The sequence below is a fragment of the Protopterus annectens genome, chromosome 4.part0, assembly GCF_019279795.1.
Source record: "Protopterus annectens isolate FY-2018-M chromosome 4.part0, PAN1.0, whole genome shotgun sequence".
Taxonomy (NCBI): Eukaryota; Metazoa; Chordata; order Ceratodontiformes; family Protopteridae; genus Protopterus; species Protopterus annectens.
The window spans coordinates 874,505,500-874,532,693 of record NC_056733.1 but is presented as its reverse complement, the minus strand read 5'-3'; the positions used below and the strand labels follow the sequence as shown (position 1 = coordinate 874,532,693).

At 38.5% G+C, this 27,194-nt stretch overlaps 1 protein-coding gene across 1 annotated transcript in view; it reads right to left on the bottom strand.

Moving 5' to 3' along the window:
• Window positions 1–27,194, bottom strand: part of GGT1 (gamma-glutamyltransferase 1) — a gene marked incomplete in the record, with an annotated part of 1,527,627 nt that overhangs the window by 1,036,496 nt on the left and 463,937 nt on the right.

Below are 27,194 nucleotides of genomic sequence, written 5' to 3'. Positions count from 1 at the left end.
TAGCTCACGCCAATCCTGCCTTCTCTTAAACCTCATTCCTCCCCTGCATGTATTGTTCCCTTTTTTCCTATGTAATTTGCTCCTACCCTTTTCTAAATGACCAAACCTCAGTTGCCTGCTTACTAAAACTAAAAGCATTAATGTAGATAAAGTTTTGTCGCATTTATTTGTATATACATATTTTATATACTTTTTATTAATATTTAATTTTTTTTATGTTTTTGGATGGGATTACTATTTGTATGCATATGGGTTTATAATGCTGCTATGATATTCTTTTAGAAAATGCATTTATTATAAGGCTGTGTTTTAAAGAACTTGCCCCTTTAAATTTAAGATTTAAGAAGGGCTCAGCTGTTATGTGACCGTTTAGTGTGTGTTTGAACTTGGTATATAAAGCCTTGGCAAAGAAAAGCCATTTTATCTGATAAAGTTTTAAAATATTAAAACAAAAGTGCTAATCCAGCTTCGTTTTGGAATAAAGCTGTGTTTGGATTTATCCTGCTGCCTCTGTATTGGTTTACAAAAGAGCTGTGTTTGGATCTATTCTGCTATCTTTGTGTTGGCTTTGTGGCCTTTTCTAAAGATCCCAATTCTAGTTGTTTTATCTCTGTTATTATATTCACTACTTCTAGTAAAGTTGGTTTAGGCCTTGATTTCCATTTTCTAGTAATTATTTTTTTGGCAGCCACCATAATTAGTCTCAGCAAGGCCTTACTATGTATAGGCAATTTCGATTCTGCATCATAGCTCAAAAAATAATTTCCTTAGTTACACCAGTTTGCTCACCCATTGTCTCTGACAGAGCAGTCTGCCAACTCATTACACTCCCAGAAAATATGTTACCAATTACCTCTTTCTTCTCCATCACAGCTCCAATAATTGTTGTCTACCCAAGGAAAAAATCTTTGGAGTCTACTTAGGGTATAAATATACCTATGTAAACACTTCCAAGCAAAGATTCTAAATCTTCTAGACTCTGTTGCATATTTCGGAGATGCGGTTGGGTGGATGTTCGAAAGACATGCGTAAATGGACGTGCCTTCGTTGAAGGTTGAATGTCGAGCTGGCACCTCGGCGTTCGTGAAAATCTACTGCCAATCATTAGCGGACCGGAGTTCTGCTGTGGTGACCCCTAACCAGGAAAAGCCAAAAGAGAACAACAACAACATGTATCCCCCCATAGTTTCTTTGTAAATTGCTTATCCGGTCTCTCTTCTCAATCCTTTCTAATCTGCTGTGATTGATTCTTATAGTTATCATGCAATATTTTGTATGCTCTACTAATTATTCCTTTTTAACAGCAGCTTCTGTTCTAGATTCTACTAAAAACTCTACTAATGCAATGTTGGTCTTTCACTTAGGATCCCCCATTTCTTTCTCTTTGTCTGTACTCTATCAGTCCTTGATAGAAAAGGCATTCTCTAACCTGCAGTCCAAATAAATTCTTGGCATCTTCCCATTCTATTACCTTTCCCTCTCTAATTATTTGCTCTCAATACCTTTTTTTTTTGCCAGTTTTTGCCTTTATAAATTGTTCTTAAAAATGATTCTTACATGCTGTTGCTGTTGGGGGATTTTTAACAAAGTGTTAACATTTTTTGTTTATCAAAGAGTTCTCTTGAATTATTTTATATATCCTGATGTATGTTTAAACATTTCAGTTTAGCAGTCTGATTCTTTAAGGCAAACACATATATGTAGTGACTAACATTTTGCTGCTGCCAAATTCACAGAACATCCTTGAAATAATACTGAAAAAAATACTGCACCAGCCTTACTGACACCCAAACAAAAGAAGTAAAAATATAAAACTTCAAAACAAATACTGGAAAAATGTATAAAAAATCCAGGCCATCTGATGAAGTCTGGTTTCCGGATGAAAGCGCTCATCTTTGTAATTAAGGTTGTGTTATAAAGAGTTTTTTTTTTTGCCTCTAAACGGTGGCCTGGATTTTTTATACATTTTTCCAACTCTTCAAAAGAGTCATCTCTGCACCTGGGACCCACAGCACATAACCTAGTGTGAGAAGCTTAGCTGGTTGGCATCGGTCAGTAGTTGTACATCATACATGCTCAGTGGCAGTTCTACCTACTCTGGGTCAATGGACACTAGCATCTCTACCAGTCCCTTTCTTTGACACCGGGCATAACATACAAAACTCGTTACTATTAACTTTCCCTCTTGGATACCACACTTGCTTTCTGGGTCATAGAAGTGACTTTAAAAAGAAAATACAAATTATATTTAGAATTGCTGCTATTTTTTTTTATATATTTTTAAAATATTCTTTATATATTTTTTTACGTTTAGTTCTATGTTTACATGTTTTTAGTTTTCGTATTTAGCAGTTCTATTAATTGCTAATTTTGATTGTTAGCTTGTTTTGTCAGATGAATTATAGTCAGATAGTAAAATGTAATATACTTGAATATGTATTTGTCTCTTTAAACAGCATTGGGCTTAATTGTAATTGTTTGTCAGTTGAGGGTATTTAAGCAATGACCTTGGATATGTGCTTTTGAAGGTCTGATGAAGCAGAATGTGAAAGTGCTTACCTACTGTGCATAATTAAATCTGTTTGCATTTTTACGAAGTGAGTTCTGGCATTTTTTCAAGCATGTAGTTGTCTTTGCTGCCTCATTTGCTTTGGACTGACTTTAAGAAGACTTCTCTACCAAAGCACTGAAGTTTGGGACATTTACCCAGTGACCCTGCAGACTCCAGCCACTCCATTCCTCAGGTCCTGCCTATCCAATCAGAATCATGGCTTAAGCAACAAAGCATATGATGACAGATCAGAACAGGCATGTTATGTTACAGTTAACTCTTTGTCTGTTTCACCCGTCATTCCATCTTGCATACTTGCACGCATCATTTTTTTTTAGTATCCATTGAGTGGAACCTTGAACTGTCAATGTACCATTGTTGCTCCACTTGTAAAATGATTGCACAGGTGGTGGTCCACTCTAGGTTCCATATAAAGAGACCCACGTAACGGATCCACAAAAACTGGAAAAATCTATAAACCATTTTACTTTCTCTTTCAGTGTCCGCCTTGTCTTATCTCAGTCCTCTTCACATGTGATGTCCAGGTCCTCAAGTCACTAACAGTACCTTGGACCCAACAAAGGCTAATTTGGCTGAAGATTCCTCATGTTAAGGTCAGAAGCAGCTGACTTTTCAGTCCCCGAATTCTGTTTGAAGCAAACCAACCTATTCCAAAATGAGTCCTCCTGAGTATTGTATTCATACAGCCGACTGAAGTAACACTGAAGAAGAGTTGCAATACTGTATAGAAATTGGTATTTTGTTTCATAGCTCAAGCTCAGGTGCCATATTTCATGCAACTTGAATCCATCTTGGCTTATCTAAGGCTCAATAAGGTCAAAGTTTTTTCTATATCTGACTCAGATATTTCATCTGAAACAAATGAATGTATTGCCAAATAAGTTATTCACTGGTTCTCAGTAACTCCTAACTCGGAACCTGGCACTTTGGGTGATATTGACTGGAAGGAGTCTATATATGGCCTCAATCATTCATCAGTACAGTTACACAGGCTCAGACAGACATTCTAACCAGGACTGACAAGACCTTCAATGATGATAACATTTCTGATTGAGTCCTACTATCCTATATCATTGTGATAGCCAGAGTTAATGCAGAATCAGTGAGTCACTACTTGCCAACTTTTTTCATATGGGATCATATTAAAATGCAGAGAGGCATAATTTCTACTTTTACAGGAAAATGAAAAAAAAAATGATCCTTCTCTTTTAAACAATACTCTGAGTTACATTCAAGTCATCTATCCTGTTTAGACTCCCACTCAACAAGACAGTAACCCACTTAAGCTGTGTCTTCCACAGTGTCCTATATAGTACGGCTCCAGTATGGAAAAGATGTGTCAGAACAGTCAATCTGCCTGGAAATACTTCTGAAATAAGGATAGCAATGGTCAAGAGTGATGATTTGTGGGTAGTGTAGTTTAAACTGAGTCTGGCTTCTGACCAAACCAAATTCAGACAGATGTGCAACAGAGTCAAGACAGTTATTATGTCAAGTCAAAAACTACTACACTAAAGAACGGAGCCTGCACATCCATGACTTGAAAATATTTATTTATTTATTTAGTTAGTTAACATTTGTTGAATGGGAAAGCCAGACTAGGAAAGAGCCTATTTTCAGCAAAGGCCCAGACGCATGTCTGGAATATGGAGCAGGAGGTGGTTTACCCTGGTCATAGCTCAGTGTATTCTCCTTCCTCCACTTAGATGACACTGACGATGACATATTTGTACAGCATTTTCATGACTGTAAAAAGGTCCCCTTCATGTGTCTCTATAGTCCTCCTATCCTGAGCTAGTCGACCTTTGCTCACATACTGTGTAAGTTCAAGTATCTACTTAAATGCAAACCAGGGACCCCTGTCATGGATAATTTTCCCCCTGAATTCTTAAAAACTGCAGCTAAGACTATTGCTTATTATATTTGTATTCCACACAACAGCTGTATCAAGATGGTTACATCCCTCCTACCTAGAAGCAGAGATTTATATTGTCATTACATAAGTGTTGTCCTACTTTTAACAACTATGGTGCCCCAGAATTTGCATCTCCATCCTCTAAAGTTCTACAAAAAATTGTTTACATTCAAAGCATATGTAACATTTCATCTCCTTAAATTTAATCTGTAATGCACAACATGGGTTTAGGTAAACAAAACAAAAAATAAATACTGCCCTTCTGCAAATTGCAGATTACATTTGCATTCAACTCAGTTATAGCAGATTGGAAGGTGCACATTTTTCAGTTGTTGAAACCATTTGACAAAGTATGTTATTTTAAGTTGGAAAGGTTCTAGTAATTTATAGATTTACAGGCAAATATTGAGTAACTCATCTGCAGGCTATCACAAGCCTAGATAATAAGCAAAGGTCAGACTCAAACCCTGTACTTTAATATCTTTGAAGTAAAAACCTTAGCTATTGTGCTAAATCCGTCCCCCCAAAAGCATTTGTATAGGAGCCCAATTCAAATTATCAGTTGCCCATAAGCATTGTCTTGTTTAGTGACTTGCGCAGTATCACACAGTAGGTAAATGAGGCCCAAGGGAATTAAATCCTGTATCACAGGAACTACACAGCCTTAAGCTTCTGTGCCAAGTGCCAGACTTGTAGAAGTTTATAGGTAGCTACTCCGGTAGTTACCATTGTGGGCCATTTCCAGCCTTGCCAATTTCCCTTTTAAAGGCGAGAATCAAACCTTGTACCTTGCGTCTGTAAGGTAAGCACCTTAACCATTATGCCACACCCCCCCAAATTAAAATGAAAATATGACAACTGGATAAAGTCATGCTTTCACCTCCAGTTCTAAGAAGTTATTTTTTGTCTGTCTGAGACATATAAGGGAGGAAGTTAAGGTGGAACAGGATTATGAAATATTAGACTTACAGTGACCACACTTATTGCTGAGACAGTGGGAGGCAATATTTGGACATCCAGTAACTATGCTCTGCAACAGCCTAGGATTTTTCAGTTATGCTCCTACATATCAGGTTATTCCTGTCATGTTAAACATGTAATGAACACAAACATTATCTCCACTGGCATCTGTGTGTCCTTGGTACTATTCTTTGATGTGTTTTCTCCATACAGGCCCTACCACCATTTCTTTGCAAGTTGGTACCTTTCTTATATCTGCCAGAAAATACTCCTGTGGCAGGAAACCCCACTTCTTCCACCCAAGGTAGTGCAGCTAACCACCAGAAACTCAGACCTGTTTCTCCTGGCTGCGTTTTCACATGGTGGGCCAATTACCTGAACTTTGGTTGGCGTCATCTTAGTTACATCTACAACCTCTCCTCTATGCCAGCAAAGGTAGCCCCTGAAAACATATTTTGGCCATGATATTAAAAATTATGTACAAGATATGACATGATATTGCCTGGGCTGACACTGAAATAGGTCCATTTGGATTGCTGGTAATGAAAAAAAAACATACTTAGCAGTACGTTACAATTCAACAGCCTTATAGATTTCTTTCTGTTCAGTATTTTATTGCAGACTTGCAAAAAAATAATGATAGCATATGCAGAACCTATTATACCATAAATAAATGAAATGGGAAGCATTGATTTTTTAATCAGCTCTCATACTTCATTGAAGAATATCCATTGGACTCAGGATTGCAGAACAGGGAAGGTACACCTTATGTCTAAAGTTATGCAATTGTGGAGTTAGCATGCTTACAGATATGGAACTGTGGGCTGCAGAGAAGACTTGCCCCCTGCAAAAATGTCGTTCAACTTCTTGTGATCATACAGGGCTCATTTTTTGACCACAGATCCAATAATGACATATCTAATGACAGGTATCCTCACTGTCAAAGCTAGGAAATATCAGTTTCTGATGAAGAGAGTGCAGATTTTGCAAACAGTATTTTCCAATTACCCATGCTAAGCATAGTCATAAAGTGAATTACTTAAAATGTAATCTTGAACTGGGAGATGTATCATACGATGAACTGGGAGATGTATCATACGATGAACTGGGAGGTGTATCATACGATGAACTGGGAGATGTATCTGAACTGGGAGATGTATCATACGATGAACTGGGAGATGTATCATACGATGAACTGGGAGATGTATCATACGATGAACTGGGAGATGTATCATACGATGAACTGGGAGATGTATCATACGATAGTACAGCTGTTCACTAATGCTCGGAACCCAGTTTGTCAGGATTAAGACAATGCATAACAGTACAGTTGTTGCACTTATTTACCTGATAAAAAAGTGTTACTTCATCGTTAAGGAGTGGGGCAAGATTCATAAATAATGCACTCACTGCAAACGTTTGGTGCACAAAAAAAAAACAGCATGGAAAGCAGCGACATAATTCACAAAACACCATATAAAATATGAAAGCATGTGATATGCGATAGTGTAGCCACACTCATACTTTATATATGATTGAAGACTTTGTACTGGCTGTGCATCTCTAAAATCAGCAACTTACTTATCGTACATAGCAAAACATGATGCGTCACAATACAATTACACTGGATATGAACTTAAAATATATCCAATACTGCAAATAATAACAGAAATGATCTTCATTTCAAAAGCTTATTGACAGATATAAGTGATAGCAAAACACAGAAAACAACAGCAGTGATGACACAGGCCCAGTCTGACATACACAACCCTGTGTACCTGGGTGCAGACCAACTGCTAACACACTGGACCAGGCCTGTTCTATACACTGTTATATGGAAGTCTGTGGATTACATGGACTACCTATATATTCCAAAAAGAGGTTATTGCAGCAATGGGTATCCTAGCATCGGGAGTCCTGCATCAGACAAATAATATCTCCCAGGCATCAGGAAGACTCCCAACACTTTAGGATGTATCCTAGTTACGTAAACAAGTTGTGGGTTCCTTGTCATCTTCAAACCACTTGTTCATGCAATGATGTCCCTGCAGGAGACTGCAGACATTCTTACTAAATCTTTGTTGGGCTTATCTTATTTGTTGGTTATGGGTGGCTTTAGCATTTGAGTTGACAAGATGTCCTTAGCCCTAGCTTATGAATTCCTTTGCATTTTATGAAGGGATTCGGCTTCAGTCAGGTAGTTACCTCTGCAAAGCATCATTTAGGACATACCTTAGACTAGATGTTCCAACTTGTTGTCATGCCTTCTGATTTAGGAGTCCCTCTCATTCTGATCAGATTAAAACCTTTCTCTTCTATCTTATTCATGATTCTTTTAATCTGATATATTTATTCCAGATGTGTTTCATTGCAAAGTTCTTGTGTGTTTTAATAACTATACATCATTTTATTGCACTGGACACAAACATTTAGGCATGTTACTGAATCTTAACTTTAATTTGAATTTGAATATTAAACCATTTCTTATTGTGCATGATTAAGTATGAATTCAAATACATCCAGGTGCCGACTGCTCAGGCCAGCAGGACACTGCTTATGCCTGGACTCCACAACGTTGCAGGACTGTCTAGACAAAAGAGATGAATCAAACTGCACAGACACCACTTGCATGGCACCTTTTGCTAAATTTGTCCATATGTATGTCAAATGTGATGGTTCCAGTGAAGAGCACTCAGGTGCTGAGTGATAATAATGGCCCAATAAGTGTGCAAAACACCCAAATGGAAATCATGAAGCTTTAACACAAACAGTGTTATATGGCTGGCTTGTTGGAGATGCAAAGAAACCCCTCAGACTATGGCTCTAGTTGACATACCATTCCCCAAAGAAGTGGACGCATATAATAGAACAGGCTTGGGGAACTGAAGTACTACAGAACGTTTGTACACATAAAGATACAATTCAGTTGCTGGAAGGGCACTGAAGTAATTCTGCAATATGCATTTGCAAAGGCATCATGGCTAAATCTTGGCTTACTTCAAAGTTTACAACATAACCTTCCAAACCATGAGCACAGCCCCTGCACAGGTAGGGATACAGGCAGTACATGAGGACATATAGGAGCATGAGGTAAGCCAGTAACAGACAGATGAATAATGCAAAAGCCCTGATGGAGGTATGCCAGAACAATGCATACTCAGACATATGCAGGACAACTCCAATGAATGCATCCTGGAGAGATATGCACGCAGAAATAAGCAGGCAGTGACCTTGAAAGATGCATATTTGAACAGTGCACAATTACAGATAAGCAGATCAGTGATACTGGTAGATGCATGCCTAACAAATTCATACTCACAGATAAGCAGCGCAGTGATACTGGCAGATGCATGCCTAACAAATTCATACTCACGGATAAGCAGCGCAGTGATACTGGCAGATGCAGGCTTGAGAGATGCAGAGGCAGGGCAGTGACCCAGATGGGTGCAGGACTGAGAGATGCATACTCATTGGTAAGCAAGGCAGCAACCCTGACAGATGCATGCCAGAGAGACACAGACTAACAAACAGGCAGTGGCCCTAAAGGATGCGTGCTTGAGCGATGCAGTCTCACAAATAAAAAGGACAGTGACCCTGACAGATGCATGCTGAAGAGATATGTGCTCATATATAGGTATCAACTCTGAAAATGCATGCTTGAGAACTGCCTACTCACAGAATAGCAGAGTAGTGACTTTGATGCATGCATACTCTACACTAATTGACCCATTCAGAAACTCATTTGCTGTGTTTGCATTTACAGAAGAGCACTGTCAAACAAAACATGCATCATTGTACAGTGTGCAAACATGTGAGACGTGCAATAGGTTATAACAAATAATTAGATCATTGTATCCAGTGTGCATAACAAATCAGCAACACAGCAGCTGTCACGGCAACAGCTTGCCAATAATGACAGACTGTATATTTCACCTTTAAGGAGCCTTGCTAGGTGATGCCCTGGAACTAGTCATCTGTATATCATTTACAGCCAATGAGTATGTGGCATGACAGTCACCAAGGTTACACTGGAGTGCACAATGGTAAGTAAAGTTACACTTGCTGCATGGGGTGCATCCTAATAGGTTATGTGTTCATATGAAACAACTCCAGGACCAAGGATATTTTGTAGGCACAGAATGCAAACATCTGCATGATTGTGGTGATGTTATGTTGAGTATGGCAGGGCTGCTAAAAGCAATGTCTTTCAGCAGATGTCAAACTGATGTTGTTCATAGGTTCATAGTTTAGTATTAGGCTAACTTCCCTTGCAAGCCATTTTAAGCCTAGCCAATCATCCCCTGGGAGATTCAAACCCTGCACCTTGTGTCTGTAAGGTAAACACCCTAACCATTAGGCCACCCTCCCACCTGTTGAGCAAGTCACTTAATCAGACATTGCTCTCAGGTCACTCCTGACTGTATGTCCAGTGGATGTACCTGGTTATTGAATGAGTATTATTATTAGTATTAGTAGTATTAATCAGGCAGCTGGCACAGAGGGTTAAAGTTGTGAGCTGTAGATCATGTGGTACAGCATTTGATTCCATCAGACCTTATCATGTAGTACAGCATTTGATTCCATCAGACCTTATCATGTGGTACAGCATTTGATTCCATCAGACCTTATCATGTGGTACAGCATTTGATTCCATCAGACCTTATCATGTGGTACAGCATTTGATTCCATCAGACCTTATCATGTGGTACAGCATTTGATTCCATCAGACCTTATCTGCCTACTGTGTGACCTTGAGCAAGTCACTTAACTGGGCAGTGCTTGAGGGCAACTGACAATGCTGACTAGGCTCCTCAGTGATCCTCTGGCCTGCACATCTACTGACTGCATACGAACCTAAGAGATACAGTTATATGTGCAGCATGCTGTGATATGCTTGTGCAGGTGTGGTCACAGTGCCATGATGCTGGGTCACGGTACCATGATGCTGAGTCACAGTACCATGATGCTGCATCACAGTACCATGATGCTGGGTCACAGTACCATGATGCTGCATCACAGTACCATGATGCTGGGTCACAGTACCACAGTACCACAATGCTGGCTCACAGTGCCACGATGGTAGGTCATGGTACCATGATGCTGGATATGTGATGACCTGCATTTTGCAGCACTAATCAGTAGTAGAGAACAAGTAACAATGCAGCTGTCCATAAGTGCTGCATGCATGTAGTTCAGACCCTTTGTCCCAGCCACACAAAGCACTCTAGACCATCCTGAAGGATATGATCAGTGCTGTGGTCACTGTCTGGTAAGGCCTGTACTGCCGCATCTTATAAAGCACTGCTATTAGTAGCAAGCCCATCAGAAACCTTGACCTTCAGCACTTTGCCTTGCTGTTGATTCAGTGATTAATCACATGGATGTTCTTTCAAGATTTACTGCAACCACATGACTATCCAGTGGTACAGAGACGAGTCCATTGCCATGCAGTCCTGCTGTAGATAGTTAGGCTGCACCCCGTTCAAGATTCACTGCAACCACATGACTATCCAGTGCTACAGAGGAGGAGTCCATTGCCATGCAGTCCTGCTGTAGATAGTTAGGCTGCACCCCTTTCATACATGTCTCTCTTGCTGTGTACAAAGTGTTGTCCATCAGCTCGGAACAGTGAGTGGCACTGCTCATGCCTGCAGTTTGAATGGTGGTAACAATTAAAGGATGTGGAGTGGTAGTGTAGTGCATAATGATCATTGCTGGATACACTGCTGTATCCCCAGACTTACCTTGACAGAGCTATAGGATGTCAGTGTTACAAAATAAAACATTAATATCTGCAACCTACAAATACACACACACACACACTTGCATGTGAGCTGTTTGGTATCAACATCTATACTACACTGCATGCCAGTTATGGCTACCTTCGTACCAGACTGAAGAGGCATTCCTCATCTAAGGAGAAGGTAATGGCCCCCGAATATCCATCATTTCCACAATTCCCTTGAAGGTGAGTGTTCCATGCCTCCCTCCTTACTTCAACTTTAATAACACTAACCCTTCTGCTGATGTCACATGCCTCCCTTCATGCTTCAACTTTGAGTGCTAAGCCTCCTCCTGTACCGAAGTACTGACCACAACACAGATATATACTGCAACTTATGTCACGGTCTAACTCACTGCTCTTTGTTGCCCCTTCTGCTCACCAGTAAGGCTTTATCCAGACAGCATCGAGAAGTACTTACTCCCCTCCTCCATCATGACATTGGCTTTCACTTCCTGCTCATCATGTTCTTTGATGTGAATAGCAAATGTGCTGCAAATAATAAATAGTGTGCCATTACTAATAAATAACGTGTCAGTACTAATAAATAACGTGCCATTACTAATAAATAACATGCCAGTACTAATAAATAACATGTCAGTACTAATAAATAATGTGCCATTACTAATAAATAACATGCCATTACTAATAAATAATGTGTCAGTACTAATAAATAATGTGCCATTACTAATAAATAACATGCCATTACTAATAAATAATGTGTCAGTACTAATAAATAATGTCAGTACTAATAAATAATGTGTCAGTACTAATAAATAACGTGCCATTACTAATAAATAACATGCCAGTACTAATAAATAACATGTCAGTACTAATAAATAATGTGCCATTACTAATAAATAACATGCCATTACTAATAAATAATGTGTCAGTACTAATAAATAACGTCCCATTACTAATAAATAATGTGTCAGTACTAATAAATAACGTCCCATTACTAATAAATAACGTGTCAGTACTAATAAATAATGTGTCAGTACTAATAAATAACGTGCCATTAATAATAAATAACATGTCATTACTAATAAATAACGTGCAAGTACTAATAAATAACGTGCCATTACTAATAAATAACCCATTACTAATAAATAACGTGCCATTACTAATAAATAACTTGTCAGTACTAATAAATAACATGCCATTACTAATAAATAATGTACCATTACTAATAAATAGCATGTCAGTACTAATAAATAACGTGCCATTACTAATAAATAACCCATTACTAATAAATAACGTGCCATTACTAATAAATAACATGTCAGTACTAATAAATAACATGCCATTACTAATAAATAATGTACCATTACTAATAAATAGCATGTCAGTACTAATAAATAACATGCCATTACTAATAAATAACGTGCCATTACTAATAAATAACGTGTCATTACTAATAATGTGCCATTACTAATAAATAATATCACCACTAATGAATAATGTGCCATTGCAAGAATGTGCCACTACTAATAAATGTGGCATTACTATAAAATAGTGCTCCACTACTAATAATGTACAATTACTAGTAAATAGCATGCTACTACTTATTACGAATGTTTCTACTAGTAAATAACATGCTACTACTAATTACGAATGTTACTACTAGTAAATAACATGCTACTACTGATTACAAATGTTACTACTAGTAAATAACATGCTACTACTGATTACGAATGTTACTACTAGTAAATAACATGCTACTACTGATTACGAATGTTACTACTAGTAAATAACATGCTACTACTGATTACGAATGTTACTACTAGTAAATAACATGCTACTACTGATTACGAATGTTACTACTAGTAAATAACATGGTACTACTGATTACAAATGTCGCTACTAGTAAATAACATGCTACTACTGATTACCAATGTGTTATTACTAGTGAATAACATGGCACTCGCTACCAATTAACAATGTGGTAATACTACAAAACATCTTCACAAAGCATGGAGCCAGTCAGTTAGAAAGGAAAAAGTGCTTTCGTTCATTATTAATACAGAACTTCATCAGATTCAAATTAATAAAAAGCCATAGTCATTTTAAAACATAACCCAGTCAATCAAAATGCTTGTAACCAGTGCAAAGTTAAAATTAAGGAAACAGGATGTCTCGTGTATCTTAATCTAACAATAAATGCCAAAAAGTAACTAGTTCATAAATACTTACATTATTAAGTAACCGTGTTAAAAATATGTGCATATTCAGAAAAAATATTGAAGCATTTTAATAAAATTAGGTGTTTAAAGTTTATCAGCTCTCAGATGCAGTAAACTAGATAAAGAAATCCTATTATTTAAGCCAGGGGCAAGTAAAACTTGTGAATAAACTTCCCTGATTTCCAAGAAAGTGGGCCAATTGCCTCCTTGTAGATTATGATATACTTTTTCCAACACACAAAAAAAATTTATTAAAATTGCTGCATACATTAGCATGTTTCACCAATGCATTAGAAATATGTTTTTGTTTTTATAGAATAATTATGCTGATACATCCTGGATTTTAAACTTCTTTCCATTTTTCTGACATAAAAGCAAGACAACAGGACAGGATAAACAAGTGACCAGGTAGACTACACCATAGGTCCGACAATCAAAGGAGCCATCTATTCTAATCGCCCTAGAATAACTGTCCACCACTATATTTGGTGTCTCATCAATAAATCAGCACTGCTTACAGGATCCACACTTTTTCATATTCTTAATAGGGGATCATAAATGGGTAGTTTCATATTTGTAATTTTCCAAAATGTGTTTAATGTTCCTACCCATTTTAAATACAGTCTTTGGATGGTCCCCTATTTTTTCAGTTAATCCAAACACACCAAAAACACGGGTCCAGTTATTACTAAACATGGCTCCAATAGCCCATTAATAAGGTGACAAGTCATCACCACAGTGCTGGAAAACCTGTTTTTTTGGCCACTTATTATTAATAGGGAGTTTGGAACCACGTAATAGTGGTCCAAGTTGGGTATATCTGTGTACCTGTATATATGAAATCAATTTGCCTGTCAATTGTTATGAGATATTCCCTTTCAAGGAACATTTGTTTCAGTTGTATCAATTCATTGTTAAAAACATTGTCTTCTGTAATAAGCCTAAATAGATGAATCATTTGACCTTTAACCAAGTTCTTCTTTTGCCAGTATGTGTGGGAACTGTTAAAGTGCAACAGGGTTTCCTGTAAATTTTTGATTCATACATCTGTTTGTCATGATTTTTGTAAACCTTGACATCTAAAAAATTGCAATTGTCAACCTCCATCAGGTGAGTAAAAGCTAAAAACATAGTTGTAGAATTAATATATTCAATAAATAATTAAATTTTGTCATAACTTTTCCAGAAAATTAAGATACCACATAGGTATCTATAATACATCACAATGTTATCTTTGAACAGTGAAGGAAAAATAGAATTCATTTCCCACCACCAGAGTATAACATTGGCAAAAATAGGTACAGCTGATGTCCTCATGGCCATACCCCTTATTTGTTTAAAAATGTCGTCTTCAAACATTACAAAGTTATTTTTCTTTTTTTCTTTATTTGCAGTTTCTTAACTGAGAAAGTCCAGATGAGAATGTTTTCATATAGTTTCCCATAGTACATAGTAAAAATAATATGCATTTCGTACAACAATCTGGATGATACTATAGGAATCACACTTAGAAGAGTCATCACTCAACTCAGTGTTATAGGTGGGATACATAAAAATGCTGCACTCATTGAGGTGATGTGTAAAGCTGAAGCCAGTCTGGAGCATTAGTAAGTAAATGGGATGAAGCGGTGTAACTTCAGAGATGTCGTTAATCAAGTTGTTACTAAGTAGTAGTGGGTGAAGCGGCATTACTGATTACTAATCATCATGTGATGGTAAAGAAAAACAGAACTGATTAGTGAACAAAATGTTGAGTGGGGCAAGATAAAAGCAAGATTTCTGGATCAGTAGAAGGGCAGAATAAAATCTAGAATTGTGGATCAAAAAAAAGAATACAGATGGGTTAGTTCTGTAGAGATGGACATTATAAGGCCTATTGGGCTAAGATGAAGAATAGGTTAAGTGTTTATCCTGGGGAGTCACAGGGGCATAACCAGGTATTCATATAAGTGTGCTTTGAGGAGCTCTTTAAATTGTTTGGTGAAGCAAATGGATGTCAGGTGGCTAGTAGGGTATTCCAAGCTTTAGAAATAAGTAGCTGAAAAGAGCTTTCCCAGCATCATTATTATGTCTGATGATATCTAGGTGGTTTTGGGTACTAGACCTTAAGGTTCTTGTTGTAGAATAAGGTATAATTAGGTTCTGGAGCCGGGGGTTTGCTGGGTAGTAGTATGCTTTGTGTGCCAGGGACAATTGATCGAGTTTCAGTACCTGAGGCAGCTCAAGCCAGTTTAATTGTTTGAGAGCTACACAGTGATGGGTCCTATAAGAGGTCTCAGTAGTAAATCTATCAATCTTGTTATAGCAAGATTCTAATTTGTTTAGGTTGGTTTTGCAGAGGTTAGTTAGTACTGGGGTTGCGTAGAGGAGGGTAGACAACAGATGTGACCTGGCTATAGTGGTTTTGGTATGTTTAGTGAGAAATTGCTTGTTCTGATAGAAAAGACCAAGTTTTTTGTGACCCTTGTTGATAGTTTGGGCTATATGAATGTCAAATCGTAGGTTGTCTATTTCTACACCTAACAGTTTCGTGTGGGAGGTAGGGGTGATCATGGTTTTGTTATTGGACATGATGGTAAACTTGTCACATGGGGAGGGGATCTACAAGGGGTGAAAAGAAATTGCTTTGTTTTGTTTAGATTTAGAAGAAGCTGGGAGTTAGTGAATCAGGTCTCGGCTAATGACAAGCAGTTTTGGGTTAGGGAGTGAAGGTCATCTGTTGTGTGGGCGGAACATATGAGGGTGGTGTCCGCATATTGTACTACTGAGGCATTGGGTGTGGAGGCTGACAGTTGATTGGTAAACAGTGAGAAGAGTAGTGGGCCAAGTATGTAGCCTTGAGGGACTCCTAAGGATACTGGGAAGAGAGAGGATAGTTGGTTCTACCATTTTACTGCCTGTTAGCAACCTGATAGGTAGATTTTAAACCATGAGATAGAGGGGGAGCTAATGTTTAGGGTGGATAGAGTATTAAGGAGTGTATTATGGTTGACCATATCGAAAGCTTTGGACAGATCTAAAAAAATGGCAGAGACTAGTTGTCCCTTGTTTCTGTGTTGGTTAACTGTGTTGGAAAAGGACATTATAGCTGTGGTGGTGCCATGGAAGGGTCTAAAGCCATGCAAATATTTAGATAGCAGATGTTTTTTAGAAGTTAGTTCATTGGCTGTGTGTGAACAACTCTTTCTAGTATTTTTGATAAGGGTGATAGAATAGCAATTGGTTGATAGTTATTGAGTTCTACGGAGTTGCCACCCTTGTGTTGTGGTATTATGTGGGAGATTTTCCATATAGTAGGTACTTTACACTCTGATATTGATTTATTAATTAGAATAGCAACAGGATTTTTAAGTATTAATTCCATTAATGCACATAACATCTGTATGAGGGAGTAATCCAAAGAGGTAACAATAGTCAAAGCTTCCAAAAATAAAGTTAAACCTTCATCATGTGGAATTACCAGAAATAAATCTTTAACATTGAAACACAGGAAAATAAGATCATCACAGTAATCACGTTCAGACAGGCCTTTAAGAAAGTGCCAAGATTTAACAAGAACATGTCATTTATCTTGAAAAAAGCCCTTAAGTTTATGGTCCACAAATTTGGCTAAAGGATCTGTCTTTGACCTCCTAGCAGCCACTATGAGTCTCAAAGGGGGGTCAGCCAAATTTATGTGGAACCTTTGGAATACCGAGATAGATGGTACATGAGGCTTTTTTACCCTAAGATACCTCATTTCATCAGGTTGAAAGGCAAACTCTAAAAATAAGTCATTCGAGGCCAAATCTATTTTATCGTAGGCTGCTCAACTCATTTTGTGAGCTAGAAGTAAAAAATGTACTATCATGTAAATAATTCATCATTTTACTGGCATAAATTAAATTATCCATAATAACCGCCCCTTATCCATTTTCATAATATGCATGTTTTTATTGTTCTTTAACTCATGTAATAATCTGCCCTCTTCTTTGGTTAAATTCCATTTACAACATTTATTAAACTCATAATCTGATCCTCAGTTCTGATTCATACAGTCTTTCAAAGAGAGCTACTGGGGGTAGGACCGGTGGATTAAATGTGCTTTTCCTTTTTAAGCCAAGAACATCATCATAATTGGACCCATTATCCAACAGTAAACTTACATTTATTTTTCTGGTAAACATTTTTAACTCTAAAATAATTTCTACCAAATTACAATTTATGGAGGGAATAAAACTGAACCCTTTGAAAAACAAATCCTCGTACCCATCGGTAATTTGAACATCAGTGTATTTACATATTAAATATTTTAAAACCATTAAATGTACAATAGGACAGTACCTTGATTAATGTGTTTAACTTGTCCTAAATTTCTTGCCCCTTCCTTTCTGTTTCCTGGTCCTGGAAATGTTCACATGGTCAGATGTCGAGTTGATACTTGTATTCCTCTGTATAGTCGTCATCCTCGATGGAAGTCTGCCCATTCTAGTTGGAGAAAAATCTGCCTGGAACTGCTCCTGTACTGCCACATCCTCAAACAATTCCATGTGGGTTTCCTTCCAACCTCCTCACCAATGCGTTTACGGTGGGGTATAGCATATGCCTTTCTTTTGTTGTAATCATGTTGATCTATCCACAATTTACGTTGTTTGCATTTAGTGATTTCACTAGAATATCGATCCACACACTGAAATATTTTATAATAGGCATCTTCAAAAGAAGAAAATAATAGATCCTGTTGAATTTATTTCTGCAAGGTAAAAATGTCATGTTTAAGGCAATCTAGTGTTCTAAATTATCCTCAATAGGCAAATGCATAAATTGAATATGGCCCAATCAAAAAGTTCCAATAAATCATGATATAGTATTGAACTGGGTTTTAAACCATTACGGAATTTAAAGAACTAAGACCTTTAGGTACATATTGAAGTGGTATTGATCTATGAAAAAAGGTGTTATGAAGCTGCAGCTCCTGACATTTTTTAAGTAGACTTCCCATCCTGTGTAATTTCTCCTTTAAAGATTCGCCTGCATCCCGTGTTATGCGATCATGTTGTTGGTTCAAAGTCAGGGAAAAGTCTTTGTCAAAGCATTCCTCCATTGGATCATTATTTCCATTGACTCCACCAGAAACTGGATTAAAAAAAATCATTAATATGAGTTTGATTAGATCGGCACTGTTCACCATTAGCAACTACGGCATAAGTATGACGTGAAAAATCACTTGGATTTCTAGGTCCAGTAGTGACATTAGTGAACGTCTCTTAAGTCAAATTACAAAAATTCAACTTTTCTGATAACTTTTCTGATAACTGTGTTACAAAGGCTAACAACTGAGTAAACCTACTGATGTTCTCACTCGAAAATGAAGCATTAATAGGCCCTTTGAGACAGCTGATTGCGCATTCAGTCTCTGACATGGCTAGAACACACTAAGTAACTAAACAAAACATAAAATAAAACTACTAAACCTCTTCACAAAGCATGGAGCTGGTAAGTTAGAAAGGAATAAAAGCTTATTGGCAAATATCTGCAAGTTTTATTTAATGCAATACAATCCCCTCATTTAAATTATAGGATTTCTTTATCTAGTTTACTGCAGCTAAGAGCTGATAAACTTTAAACACCTTTTTTATTAAAATGTTTCAGTATTTTTTCTAAATAGGCACATATTTTTAACATTACAGTTACCTTTTAACATTTGTTAGATTAAGATACTTAAGATGTATTTTTTCTTTAATTTATGCTTTGCACTGGTTACAAGCATTGTGGTTTATATTTTAAAATGGCTGCAGCTGTTTATTAGTTTGAATCTAATGAAGTTCTTTATTAATAAAGAACAAAAAGACTTATTCCTTTCTAATTGACCAGGTCCGTGCTTTGTGAAGAGGTTTGGTAGTTTTTTTATGTGTTGTTACTAGTAAGTAATATGGCATTATCAATTACCAATGTGTCATTAGTTGTAAATAACATGGTAATACCGATTACTAGTGTTATTACTAGTAAATAACATGGCACTACCGATTATTTATTTTATTTTACATTTGTTGACCAGGCTAGTCCAACTGGATATATGTCCATTTTCAGTACAGGCCCGGGGAGAAAAGCTCCAAGACAGATCCATTATACCAATATGTATAAGGTTACAAATCTAATACAGTCTTTGTAAGGTTACAATCAAGTTAACATAGCAGAAGATACAAAACATTTAACAGTATATTGCAAAGCAATATTTACAATAACATAGAACAAGATATTCACATGAGGTAGATTGAACTTTTTCAGGTTTACAATTCCTGAGAATGGTTGCATAAGAGTATTTACAACATATTGAACAAGATATCCATGTGAGGTAGATCATAACTGCATGCGGGTTTGCTATTCTTGTAAAGTTTGCAGTAAAGAGCATTAAATTATAGTTAGAGAGGAGTTAGGAGAAATTTATTCACAGAGGTAGTGGGTTAGTCAGGGTTGGTGCAAGGGCATAGCCAGTGTGTTCCAAGGTGTATTTTGAGTTTTTGTTTGAAGTGAGGTAGGGAAGGAAATGAAGTAAGATCACTAGGTAGAAGGTTCCAGTATTTCCCAGTCGTGTTTGAGAAAAGAGAGTTACCTGCCATGTTGTTAGACTTACTAATACTAAGTAGAAGTTTGTTAGCAGAGCGTAAGGTATTAAGATTTTTATATGGAGTAATGAGGTGTGAGAGTATAGGAGTGTTGTTAGGCTGGTTGAGGATCTTATGAGCAATGGTAAGTTGGTTAAAATAAAGCTGATTTTGCAGTTCAAGCCATCCTATGTGTTATTAGTTGTAAATAACTTGGCACTACCGATTACCAGTGTTATTACTAGTAAATAACATGGCGCTACCGATTACCAGTGTTGCAGATTATATGCAATTATACAGAGCTGAGTATATTTTTTTTGGTTATAGAGTTTCTTAATTGTTGCTTAGATCTGTGTTGTAACTGTTGTCTCACTGTTCTGAGAGACTGATCAGCAAATATACACAGCTGAGAACATTTTTTTGGTTTTAAAGTTTGTACTGTTAATTGTTGCTTAGATCTCTGAAACTGTTTTCCCCACCCCACCCCCATTTTCTGCTGTGTCTTCAGCTGGTATAGTAACAGCTGCATTCTAGCTTATTAGTGGGAGTGGTAAGCACTAGGTAACCTGTCTACCACATAAGGAGTGGTTCTGGCCCAGAAACTGTAGTTATTGGCCGTTTGGGCAATCTCTTCCATTTCTCTCAACTTTCTGATTTGAAAGCCTGCATTTGCACTTGTTTCTGTCCTGTAACTTGTCTAGTGCAGATACAGATTCTTAGTTTTAGCACTTAAATTTGCTTGTTCATGCTCAGCACTTGTTCAGAACTTGTAAGCAGAAAATAAGCTACTATTTATTATAGCACTCTATCTTCCTCATTACCTAGACGAAAACAGTTTTTGTACTTACTTTTCTCACTTGCTTAGAATAAAACAGCTCTTGTACTCACTTTCCTCACTTATCTAGAGGAAAATAGTTTTTTATTCAGGCATGTCCAAGGGTCAGCTCCCAGTGTTCCCTCCTGTTTATCTGATGAATCTGGGCATCTTGAGGCAATGTAGAAATTGCCTCATGTACACTGACAACCCTCTCCTCCTACCACCCAACACTACAACCTGTGAGAGATGCACTTATCTAGCCAAAATGGAGGTAAAGCTCTCTCTAACCAAGACTGAACTTGACAGTCATGAGGAGAAGGTAAACATTTGCACCACACCACACTCATCACATAGTCTCACTACATCTATACCACCAAAATCCACACACAGTAACACAAAAACATTCACGGAGGCTCTCAATAATAATCTGTCTAAGCAACAGAGACCTCCAAAGCAGAAACCCAAGCAACCTCCATCCCCCAACACAACCCAAATGACACATAGCCCACAGACTCAGTGTGCCACTCAACCACAGCCAATAAGGCAAAACAACATACCCAACACACTAGTCATAGGTGACTCTATAGTCAGGCACACTGATGTCCCATTCACCAGGCTAGACAAGGAGAAGGTTACTGTCAGCTGCCTGTCAGGTGCCAGGATCCGCCACATAACCCATGCACTCAGGTCACTCCACACGAAGTACAAATATGACTCTCTCATTGTCCATGTTGGTGTGAATGACCTGAGACGTACCACCCTGGACTACATGAAAAGAGACATGGAAGAGCTCTCCGATCTTGTAGCCCAGGCAGGTATGACCCTAGCCCTGAGTAGCATTCTACCATCGCCCAGAATGATACCACAGTACAAGGACAAAATGATTGACTTCAACAATTGGTTAAGCTTTTGGTGTCATTCTAAGGGGATCCAGTATCTGTCTGCTTGGGGTGACATGGTCGACAGACCACGATGCTTTGCCACAGATGGCTTGCACCTGTCACCCCTGGGATTCCGGATACTGGCTAAGGCTCTTGCTGCCCCTATAGTGCCTTTTTTAGGCAGGGTTCAAATAACAAATTCACCACCATAACAGGAACAGGCAAACAAAAACTGAAGGTAATGCTACTCAATGCGAGAAGTCTAAATCTCAAAATGCACTCACTCGAGACACTCCTTAAAATGGAGAACATTTATATCTGTGCAGTGACTGAGACCTGGTTCAAGGCTCCAGAGAGCACCCCTGCACTACCAGGCTATAACTCATACCACACTTTTCGGCCATGTAACCTGGACCGAAACACCAAAGGCGGAGGTGTGTCCATATTCATTAAGGATATCCACACCTCCAGGCTAGTTGCTCAGCATAATGCATCCGAGGTTATCCAAGTGCAACTAACTCTGGACAAAACTGCAATCCAAATTGTAGCTTGCTACAGATCCTCCACCATGCCCCAGGATTCCCACTCCTCTTTTCTTGATGTACTGGAAATTATTAGGGTTCAACCAAACACACTAATAATGGGCGACTTCAACTACCCCACCATTAACTGGGAAAACTACTCTTGTAACAACTCCTTAGGTCAACGCTTTCTGGAATTCATAAACTCCAATGCCCTAGATCAGCTTATCCACACCCCCACCAGGGGCAACAATATCCTAGACCTAGTCATTACCAACATGAGTGACCGGTGTTCCACACCTGAAGTCAACTCCTCGTTGGTCCGATCTGACCATAAGCTTATCACCCTTGATATCCACATCCTGCCCCCACCCCCTATTAAGGAAACCACAGTAAAAAATTTCTCCAAAGCCAACTTCATGCTTCTTAAGACAGAAGTGGTAAACTGCATGACACCCATGCAGATGGACAATACAGTTACAACTGCTGAATCCTACACAAATGCACTCTACAAGCACTTACACGAGTGCATGGATTGTGCTATCCCAAACAGAACCAAGACGCTATCCTCCAAAAAAAGGAAGCCAATCTGGTGGTCCCCTGCCATAAATAAACTTTACAACAGAAGGAAGAAACTGTTGCAAAAGAGAGTAAAATCCCATGAGTGGAGGAGCTCCCTGGTCAGCCTAAGTAAGAAGCTGAGATCCCTTATAAGATCCTCCAAAGCTAGCTGCGAAAACAAAATCGCCACTAAATCCAAGGACAACCATAAAGCATTCTATAGCTATGTCAAGAATCTAGATGGCAACACCCAGATCTGCTCTGAGTTACAGCACAAAGGCACAAAAATTACAGAACCAACTGATACTCCCAACATCCTGGCAGATCGGTTCAGTGCTAACTTTACCCCCCTCTCACCCCCTAAAGGGCCCATATCTATACAGGAAGAATGCAGAGTCCCTGTAATCACAACTACGCAGGTAAAAGCTGCACTCTCTAACACCAAAGACACAGCATCCATGGGACCGGACAACATCCCAGGCTGCGTTTTATACAAACTTCAGAACAAACTGGCTCCCCACTTAAGCATCATGCTCAATAATAGCCTCGCATCAGGCTTTGTGCCCACTGAATGGTGCACAGCAACAGTTATCCCACTCCACAAAGGGGGAGCCACCACTGATCTCGAGAACTATCAACCTATAAGCCTGACGAGCCTGGTCTGCAAGGCCATGGAACGTATCATCATGGAACTTATAAACAAAGACATCGGTAACCTCCTAACTCTGGATCCCACCCAGTTCGGGTTTATGAAAGGCAGATCATGCCTCTTGAACCTGATTGACTTCTTTGAGGCAGTCACCAAAGCCGTGGATGAGGGTAAGGTGGTTCACACAGCCTATCTTGACCTCGCCAAGGCTTTTGACACCATCCCCCATTCTGGAATTATAGCTAAACTCACTAAACTAGGTATAAATCCCTACATCACAAGATGGGTTGCCAACTGGCTCACTGACAGAACCCACAATGTAAAAGTTGCAAACTCCAAATCTGACCTCAAGGCAGTGACAAGTGGAGTGCCACAGGGTTCCGTCCTGGGACCTCTCCTGTTTGGTATCTACTTCTCTGAAGTACAGGCTAACACAGAAGGCCTCTGGCTGATGAAGTTCACAGATGACTGCAAACTAGGAGCCATAGTCAAGTCCCCAAATGATGTGGACATCCTGCAGAAGGGCCTCACCGAGACAGATGCCTGGTGTCAGAGCCATGGCCTCAAGCTCAATGCCAACAAGTGCAGTGTCATCACCTTTGGTAAAAACTCTGTACCCATGAACTACCACATAGGCAGCAATCTACTTAACACCAAATGCGTGATAAGAGACCTTGGGACCCAGGCGGACAGCAGTCTCTCCTTTGATAGTCACATCGCCACAGTAGTCAGGAAGTCCTTCTACGTGGCACACCTCATCATAAAAGGGTTCTCATCCAGGAAAAAAGAGGTAATTGTTCCCCTCTACTCGTCACTCATAAGACCCATTATAGAGTACAACGCCCCTTTTGGAATGTAACTCACAAGAAAGGCCACAGAAGTACCTCACAAAGGATTACTGGCCTCAAACAAATGCCCTACACTGACCGCCTTAAAAAACTCCAGCTTTACTCCGTAGCATATCGCCTACTCCGAGGTGATCTCTGCCTAACATATAAAGCTATGTCAAACCCAGAGCTGTTGGACATGCTACACCTAAAGAAATCCCAATCCCTCCAAGCTACATGCTCTAGGGACCTAAACCTTGTCACCACAATAAACAGGACACGCTGGAGGGATAGATTTCTGTCCCAGAGACTTCCTCTACTCTGGAACAAGCTACCCATCTATGTCAAGCAAAGTTCTTCATTAGCACTCTTCAAGAAAAATCTTGATGAGTGGATGGGAAATAGGAAATACACACCGGAGATCACTTCTGTGTCTCTCCTGGACAGTGGCACAGGAAAATAACTTTCTTGGGTGGCGTAAGCTATGGTACCTTGCTGGCTAGGCTTACGTAGGCCCTTGGGCTGATAGCCTTGTACCTACCTATGAACCTATTACTAATAAATAATATGGCACTACCAATTACCAGTGTTATTACTAGTAAATAACATGGCACGACCAACTACCAGTGTTATTACTAGTAAATAAGGTATTGGTACTGACCGTGGCTCAAACCATCAGCTTCTTATAACAAAGTTTAGAATTAAATTAAACAAGAAAGGTGTCCAGGCCAGTGAGATATGAGCTCAACAATATTCCAAATGAATATGTATTGGAGGCGAAGAATCACTCTAAGGATTAGACGTGATAGGCAGAGTACCAAAAAGACTATGGACAAATATTTGGGGAAACTGTACAAGAGATGGCAACAAAAAATATTTAAAAAAAAAAAAGAAGATTAAGAATAAAATGAATGTGTGTGGAAGCTTTACAATTGCCTAAGGAAAGGAGGAGAGCAAAAGACAACGGAGTTAGCAAAAACGTGTTAAACCGAATAAAGAGCTGCAAGGAACATCAAGAAGAAATAACCATGAAAATGTGTTAAACCAAATAAAGAGCTGAAAGAAACATCAAGAAGAAATAACCATGAAAAGGTGTTAAACCGAATAAAGAGGTGCAAGGAACATCAAGAAGAAATAACCAAGCATGTTTAAATGAGTAGTAGAAAGAACTGGAGGAAGACAATAGAATGGTAAAGATGAGATCTGTTCAATACAATTGGTGATATTAAGCAAAACTTTCAGGAAAATATGGGCACGATAAAGACAAAGATGGGAGGGACCTAAAAGAAGCAACAGAAACACTTGATCCAGGGATTTGAACTTTGTTTGCAACATAAATAGAACATGCTGGTAAGACAGATATGTGACTCAAAGGATCCCCATGCTTTGGAGTAGGCTCCCCATCCATGTGAAGCAGAGTCCATCCCTAACCCTAGTCAAATGTAACCCTGAAGATTGGATGGGAAATCACAAATTCATCCCCAGGCTGGCTCCCATGTCTTTTGTGAACAATGGCCAGCAGTGAATATTCCCTAACTAACATTGGATGGGTAATCATAAATTAATTTCTGAGCTGGCCCCATGTTTCTTATTCACTAAGCACAACAGTAAACTTTAATAATAATGTTCCATGAAGTGATATAATTCCAGCTGAATTGTTTAAAATCCTGCAAAATCATGATGTTGCCAGCAAATTTAGAAAAAGAGGACTGTAGCCATTTGATTGGAAAAGGGAAGTTCATATTCTAACCCCCCAAAAAGGCCAATGTTAAAGAATGCTCAAATTATCAAACAAATACACTTGATTCACATTCTAACAAGTTAATGCTCAAAATCCTACAAGCTAGACTGCAGTATTAAATGGCATGAGATCTGCCAGATGTGCAAATTGGTTTTAGACGTAGCAGAGGTGTAAGAGAGCAACTTGCCAACATCTGCTGGAGTATGGAAAAAGCAAGAGAGTTCCAGGTATCCAGTATCAGGAATACCCATATGCAGATATATTGCACACTAAATGTAACACATTGCACATGGGAGCAGCAATGCAAGAACCTCCATTTATGACATTGTGCAGGATTCTGTGCATACAGTAAATGACAAAATGTATCTGAGACATGCACACAAGATTCTAAAATCCCTGCTCAGTGAGTATCTCTTACAAGTACACCATGCACACATTGCAAACATAAATCATTGTTGCCACTGTGTGCAACTGCAATTATACATTGCACAGTTAACAGACAACATGCTTTATGTAGTTTGGCACAGTTGTTTAAGACTGTGTGCTGCTACATTTAGATCATTCAGCAATCAAGGGTTAGATTCCCAGAGTTTCCAAGTTCCAACTGTGAGACTTTGAACAAGTGACTTAACCCGACAGGGACTGTGTGCGCCTCCTGGGTCTTTGTCTGCTTCTTTGTTAGTTAGGTGGACTGGTCCAAGAATATTTGGGTTTATATCACATGATCGAAAGCAAAAACTATCGAATCTCCAAACCTCGAACTGGAAACCTCGAAACCGGAAAACATGAAATGTAGGAGAAAAAAATTAGTACACACCCAATACAACACGAAGTTCAGTGCTTGTATTACAATTTGTACAAATACAGATGAATCAACTGACATATGCAGGTTAAACTAACAGAAAAAAAGTAGAATTAAATTGTATCTGATTTTCAATGATTTGCAAGCAACACATATGGAATATGATGATAGATATTGATTAGCTATAGTCTTTCAAATGATTACATTTATATTCTGAGAAAAGGCAGAATTTTGAACTGGTGACCAGTAGGGACTGTTTTGGACATTGCCTTTTTCACAACAGCTAGTCTGAAAGGTGGTCTTGCCAAGAAGTATTATTTTTTTCCGGTTATTCGATTTTCACAGCTAATGGAGGACATTGGTGTATGTCAAGCAGTTTGTAGATATGGGATACATGTA